This window comes from Grammomys surdaster, unplaced genomic scaffold, assembly GCF_004785775.1.
Source record: "Grammomys surdaster isolate TR1022 unplaced genomic scaffold, NIH_TR_1.0 126189, whole genome shotgun sequence".
Classification (NCBI taxonomy): domain Eukaryota; kingdom Metazoa; phylum Chordata; class Mammalia; order Rodentia; family Muridae; genus Grammomys; species Grammomys surdaster.
Window position 1 is genome coordinate 1,463,431 of NW_021620995.1, and position 7,719 is coordinate 1,471,149.

Below are 7,719 nucleotides of genomic sequence, written 5' to 3' on the forward strand. Positions count from 1 at the left end.
CACACACACACACACACACACACACACACACACACACACACACACACAGGAGTACCTGAATGTTGTGTAACTGTCCTTTGATATTAAAAGATTTCGACCCAGGGCAGACACTAGGGTGATCTGTAGGCGCGGTCCCATGCAGGGCCGCAGTGCTTTGGACCCATGTGGTGGCTGCCGGGAGCGCTGCCCTTCGCCATGTACACCTTCCTGGTGCGCGACGAATAGCAGCGTCTATGAGGTCTCCCGGCTGCTGCTGGCCACCGGCTACTGGAAGAGGCAGGACAACCCCAGGTTTAACCTGATGCTGGGGGAGAGGAACCGACTGCCCTTTGGGAGACTAGGTCAGGAGCCTGGGCTGGTATAGCTGGTGAATTACTACAGGGGGGCAGACAAACTGTGCTGCAAAGCTTCTTTAGTAAAGCTAGTCAAGACCAGTCCGGAGTTGTCTGAGTCCTGCTCATGGTTTTCCGAGTCCTATGTGATTTATCCAACTAACCTCAAGATGCCAGTCGCTCCAGCGCAGAATGGCATCCAGCTTCTGGTCAGTAATTTCTGGACAGATGAGAGAGAATTCTTCTTGGCTTCTTATAACAGAAAGAAAGAGAATGGGGAGGGCAACGTTTGGATTGCAAAGCCATCAGCTGGTGCCAAAGGTGAAGGCATCTTCATCTCCTCAGAGGCGTCGGAGCTTCTGGATTTCATAGACAACCAGGGCCAAGTGCACGTGATCCAGAAATACCTCGAGCACCCTCTGCTCCTTGAGCCCGGTCACCCCAAATTTGATATTCGAAGCTGAGTCCTGGTTGACCATCAATATAATATCTACCTCTATAGAGAGGGTGTGCTTCAAACTGCTTCAGAACCATATCATGTTGATAATTTCCAAGATAAGACCTCCCATCTGACCAATCACTGCATTCAGAAAGAGTACTCAAAGCACTATGGGAAATATGAAGAAGGGAATGAAATGTTCTTCGAGCAGTTCAATCAATACCTAACAAGCGCTCTGAACATCACCTTAGAAAGCACCATTTTGCTGCAGATCAAACACATCATAAGGAGCTGCCTCATGAGTGTGGAGCCTGCCATCAGCACCAAGCACCTCCCTTACCAGAGCTTCCAGCTCCTCGACTTTGACTTCATGGTGGTTGAAGAGCTGAAGGTCTGGCTTATCGAGGTCAACGGTGCCCTGCATGTGCCCAGAAGCTCTATGCAGAACTGTGCCAGGGCATCATGGAAATAGCCATATCCAGTGTCTTCCCACCCCCAGACACGGAGCAGGTGCCACAGCAGCCGGCTGCGTCCATCAAGCTGTGAGGCACCGGAAGGGACAGAGCCACCTTGGGAAATGTATGGGGTCCTGCTCCAGGGGAACGAGAGATAACTGGACTGCTCCTTACCGAGGGATGCTGGGGAAAGATGTGCAGGAAGAGTGTGTGAAGAGAAGGCGTCTGTGGAAGAGCAGCTGAGCTGCCCACGATGACGTGGGGACCTTAGGAAACTGACACAAGAGACTGAGAGGGAAAGCCGAACGCTTTTCTAAAGGGCTGGGACCAGGGCTTTGTTGTGGTGTGATCTGACCCCTTGAGCAGTTTCCGGTCTTCGGTGGTACTGGGAACAGAGTTCCTCCCCACCCCAGGATGTAGCCCAGGGGCCTCTAAGGGGTATCTGCCCACCTGCTGCAGCTTTAGGGCCTTAGTCTGTGCCCAGTGCAGCCTCACTGGGCGCAGACTGGAACTTAGAACATTTTCCAGGTTTCCACAGATTCCCTGCACATTCCTTCCACGGCTCTATGTCCTGCTGAACTCTGGATGAGCATGCAGAGCAGTCCATGCTGTGCCCCGGCCTGTCAGTGAAGGCCTCTTGCTTGTCACCATCCTGGTGGGCTATGATTAAGCACCTGCCAGGGGTCCTGTGGACAACAAACAGTATATGCTGCTCACTGCATGTTTTAGAAACAAAAGCAGCAGGCCTGATGAATCTGCATGCATCAAATAAGCAAGAGAGAGAGAGAGAGAGAGAGAGAGAGAGAGAGAGAGAGAGAGAGAGAGAGAGAGAGAACCATGATATCTTACTTTACTTAGAGGGAGGGGAGGGTGGGTGGGAGTCTCTGAAGTATCTTGAGTCTCAGTTATCTTTGGTTTAACCAGAATTCTGAATGCAGCTTTGCAATTTCTCTTCCCTTTCCCCCACCCCCTCCCCTCCCCCCATCTTTGAACCTTTGTAGTGATCCTTTCTGGGAGTCAGGGAATGTAGAATCCCTTTCCTCACACTCCTCCTCACCTCATAGCTCGCCCCATGCCTGTCCTCCTTGACTCCCAGGGCCTTCTGAAGGAGCTGGAGGGCCAGGTTCCATTCCAGAAAGGGCCCTGTTTGCTTATCCACGTAGGTGACAGGAGGGACCCCCCCTCAGTGAGGGTGTAGCTGCCCGAGTGAGAAGTATTTTGGAGCCCTGAACAGCTTCTTGTGTCAACAAAAGTGCCCCATGCAATGTTGTGTCTGGGTCATGGGTCCATTCATATTTTATAGGCCTCTTGGAAGCCCGCTTCCATGGTGGTGGTGGGAAGAGTCTCTTGTATTCAGGGTGAGCATATAAACAGTCTCTTCTGAAGAGTGTCCTGGAACCACAGCAGACCCGGAGAAGCTGCCCTTCTCCCCAGAGCGAAGTGTGCTCTTTCCCGGTGTAACCATGTGCTTCTTCATTTACTGGGTACATTCTACAGTCAAGAGAACCATCTACAAAAGACCTGCTGAAGCACCTCTTCCCCAGACAGGGTGAGGTGTGGGAACTTGCAGTGAGGGAAGGAAGGATGAGATTATTTATTACGTGTACCAGTGAGTGGCAGGATGTGACAGTGTTTACTGAAGCAAGGAAAGTCCTGACTCGTGGGAGCCTGGAGTTAGAAGGTAAAGGTGCCAGGGTTACCTGGAATGTGGGTGACAGAGGCGGCACCAAGAGCAAAGTAAAACACTCAATATGAAATCAGTCTTGAGGCCCAGCACAGCTGACGGGGGAGTGCTGGGATCTCCTGAGAAGGCAGTGTGCACACTCACTTAGAATGTGGGGGAATGCTGGGTCCTTGGCTGTTCTAGGTGGGCTGGTAATGGAGAAAGCAGGGAGGTCTGTGTGTGTTCTTGGAGCCAAATCACAGGGACATTCAAGAGTGATTAGCCATCCTGGTGACAGAGCTGAAAAAGCAGACTCAGTAAATCTTTATGAATCCCAACAGGTTTTGTAATGAGCCTAAATGAATCCATGTAAAGGACATGAGGTGTTAGAAGGGAAGGGTTGAGCTCATCCCTCATGTAGCTTCAACCATTTGTATGCATTTACTTCCCACCAAGTAGGAAGATCGGCTCTGAACCGTTTCGCACTGTTCCATGGTATCCCTGACACAGATGGTCGCACCTGGCCTCCCAGTCACTCTTCATAGTCAGTTGGTGAAAGTGCTGTCCATCTCCAGGAGAGGAGGGATTGTTTGGAGATGCCGATTCTACCCATGACTCTTTCATTAGACTGCACAATGTCACACAAGCCAAATAACCTCGCTGTGCCTTAGTGTCTCATGGAGGAGACATTACCTGACCCAGGGACTACCTCAGGGGAGTTTTGTGAGGACAGAAGAGAGAAATGCAAGAGTCAAGGCCTTTGGTACCCAGGCTCTCAGTGCCTACCGACCACATCTACACTCTTCCATGATGTTAAAAAGAAGTTGATGACCCTTCCCACCTGTGGCCAATTGAATCAGAACCTCAGGTAACAATATGTCTTGAGGTACCTTGAACCATTACCTCCAGAAGGAGGACAAACACATTATTATCTTGGAAAGATCACTTAAGAATTAGGCTAAAAAAAAATACTCTTTGAAGCAAGCGGTTCTGTAAGAACAATCACATGCTGATATGTGTATTCACAGTGTAAGTGTTATCCAAGCAGTTTTTCAGTTTGCTTCTCATCCAAGCATCTGGAAAATCAAACATGCTTTCATTTGCCTAAGCAGTTTATCAAGTTCTTGATAGCAAATGTACACAGACACGAATCTATAAATCTAATACTACATATTAGCATTATCCATTAATTATGAGAGAAAAGCCCCTCTCCTCACACTTGACTTCAGTAACAATTATAAAGTCCATATTGCCAATAAAATAAAATAAAATAAAATAAAATAAAATAAAATAAAATAAAATAAAATAAAATATTTCATCCTGCAAGAAGCTCAGAAAGCAGCCAGGTAAACAACTCAAATTACATTCAGGAAGTCCATGAACAAGCCTCCCTTCACTGACAGAATGAGCAAGAAAGGCTAAGAGTCCCTCTCATATGGAAGAAAGCTGTTCTATAAAGAAGACTTCTAGAAGAAAAAAATCTTCAGACTGTGCATGAAAGAAGCAGAAACCAGCTGAGCTGCCAGGAAACGATTTAAACCAGAGTCACTGAGACATATTCCAACTTTTTTAACTTCTTGCAGGCTGTACAAATTGGCTCTATATTTCCCATGTATTATAAGATGTCACCCATGTATCACTTTGGTGACAGCTAACTTATTTTTGGTCCTATAAGTAACCCTTTTCCATATTTCTATAAGTAACCCTATTAAAATTCATTAGCTTACCACATTATAATTTGGTGGTGTTTATACCCATGATCCATCATGGAATTCTTATCTCAGGTGAGTAAATGTGTGTGTGTGTGTGTGTGTGTGTGTGTGTGTGTGTGGTGTGTGTGTGTGTGTGTTGTGTCTCCCTAAGAAATGTTTTGACAACATGACAACACCAAATCACTGAGAGAAGTAGATGTTAGTTTATACTATATTGATGTTGTGGGTTTATGAGGGTAGACTTTCTACTTTGTCTAAAATAAATGAGAATGTCATTCATAAATTCGTTGAGACAATAAGAGTAGACGTGTCAGGTAAACCATTAAAATAGTTCAGCAACTTGTAGGATGTCTTGTTTTTCCCACTAATTTAATTTATTAAATTTGATCTTCATTGGGTCACCTCTTGGTTCTCCACATTCGCATGGTAGCTCACAAATGTCTTCATTCACAAATAATTATTCACAAATAATTTCAGTTCAAAAGTATCAGATGCTTTCTTCTGGTCTCAGTAGATACAAGACGTGCAAGTTGTACATAGTTTATATACATGCAGCCGAGTCACTCAAATAAATACATTAAAAATAAATTAAAATCATATAATATATTAATATCTATTATTTGTGTTTAATGTAGGATTTAAAATCCTAAATGATAGCAGTAGAAAAATGCTTGGCTACTATGCCGTGATATTTATCTTGGCATTACTTTTATAGAAAGATTAGCATTGGCTAGTCAAGGAGAAGGGGATTCTTGAAGTGTGAAATATGTTTTGATCAGAGAAGGGGTCTAGTAGATAACTATATTCATGGCTTACCTTATACATTCTGTTTTAGTCATGTTGTCCAATAAATTTAAGAGTCATATTGCTCTTTATTTCAAAAAGTGGCTGTCTTTGAATAATTAGTTTCATGGCTATCTCATTTGGGGTACATCAGCGAGACAAGTCACAATCATTCACAGTTCAACAGATGTAAAAGAGACAATAATTAAAAAGATAGTTGTGGATAATATCTTTTGTAGGGTCCATATTTTCACCTTAATTTTATTCATAAAGAAGTTGAGGTCAAGAGGTTTATGTAACTTTTCATAAATTAATTGGCAAGAAAGTGTAAAAGGTAGCATGCATATAATGACTAACTTAACTTCCATGTTCATGAAGATTAAGGGGAACAAGAAAATAATTGACAAGGAAGTAATATGAAATTTACAGGATACAACTCTGAGGAGACTAGCTGGGATGTGTTTCTTAAATATAGTAGGATTCCTTGATTATATCTGAAAAGATTTATATACTAGTAAGAGATTGCAAATAGTCTTACATTTTAAATGAGTGAATAACAAGAAAGATAGATAGAAACAATAACATTTGTCTACAAAACTATGTAGGAAGGGTAGGAGAGATGACACAGAAATTAAAACACTTGCTAAAAAGGCAAGAAAACCAGAGTTTGTTTATCAAGAAACCACGTGAGGTAGGGTGGGAGTAGGGATAGGAATAGTCTCTGTAATTCCAACCTCAGACAGTGGAAAGAGAAAAATCCTCAGAGCAAATTTGGCTGGCAAAATTAAATGCATTGGCAAGCTCAAGGTCTGACTAGGAAGAGACTAAAAAGGAGTGAGGTTGAAAATTACCTAGGCACATTATAGACATAAGTCCCCAAATCAGTCAAGCGTATACACATATAGCACAGTTGCATGCACGCTCATACATACTGTGTGTCCATGCACTTGTGTACTGATCTGTTTTTCTCAATTCTCACAAACTTAAAAAAAAAAATCTCGAAGAGTGTAGCGCAATTGAGGAAGTTCCTGAATTAGATTGAGTTCTGGAATGTCAGTGGGGCATTTTGGTTTTTTTGATTGAAAAACAGTCTCGCCCACTGTAGTGATTGACGGCACTCCTGGGCATCTAGACTTTGGTTATATAAGACAGTAGCTGAACATGAACCGGGAGGCAAACCAGTAATCATTATTGCCAAACCATCTCTGCATCAGAGTCTGTCCCTCTTTCCTTGGTTAGTTGGATGATGGGTTATCACCTATAAAATATAACAACCCTCTTTTCACCCATGCTTTTCTATTCTAAGAGTTTCACCATAGCAAACAAGAAAAACAGGGACATATGTGAATATGTGTATACAAAAGCACACTGTACATAGAAACACATAGAAAACTTGTAGCTGTTACAGCCAAAATGTTGTTGAAATTTTTAAAATAGGATTTTATTATTTCACGTATTTAAGTGTTTGGCTGAATGTATACTTGAGTCACATACATATCAGGCACCCAAAAAGGACTGGAGATGGTTCCTGTTTGCCTTAAAATCAGAACTTACACGTGGGTACCAGGGCATAGGCAACTGGTTCCTCTGGAACAGGAGTTAGTGCTTTCAAAACTATATCCATCTCTCTAGCTCATAGAAATGTTATTTTTAGGGCTGGATAGTTTGAGAGACAGGCTCTTGCTTAATATTGAAGTTACTGCTTGAATAATTACGTAACAAGAAAATTATGAAATTTAGACAGACTGCAAAAAATCATAAAAGAGAGCCAGAAAAGTAAGTTATTATGGGAAAAAAGTCAAGGTAAGTTTAGGCAAGGCATATACATGTGAAAACACAGCATGACCATGGATAGAGACCAGCATCACAGTGAAAACTGTTGGAACACAAATAGCTAAAATGTGCTATGATACTGTTTCGATTTACTATGATTTTCATCCTTCTTAGAATACTAAAAAGGATATTTCCATTTTTACCAAAAAAGCTACTGTCCAAGTTTGACCAAGGGCAAAGTCATTAGTTCGACTAGAGCTCTGAGTGCAAGGTTCAGGAGGACTCAGCCCAGTATTGGTATCCAGGATGCTTGGGCACCTGCAAAAGAATTAATTGGTGACCCAGCACTAATTGGAGAGCAGCCCAGCCAAGATCATTAGGCAGCTGATTTTCTAAAATGTGTCTGTTCGTTCCAATTAACATTTCAAAATCTTTAGTCTTCAGATTGGCGTCCTGTTGTTCAGAAAAGGATGAGGCAAAATCTTTGGTGTGATTTTTGAAAGGAAAAAAAGTTTTAGTTTACTGATTAGAATTTTAGTTTAATGTTCATTCAACATGAGCA

At 42.9% G+C, this 7,719-nt stretch overlaps 1 pseudogene; it reads left to right on the top strand.

Annotated features, from left to right (window-relative positions):
- Positions 1-195: 195 nt before the first annotated feature.
- On the top strand, positions 196-1,317 carry LOC114613149 (annotated as a pseudogene).
- The last annotated feature ends 6,402 nt before the right edge of the window (positions 1,318-7,719 follow it).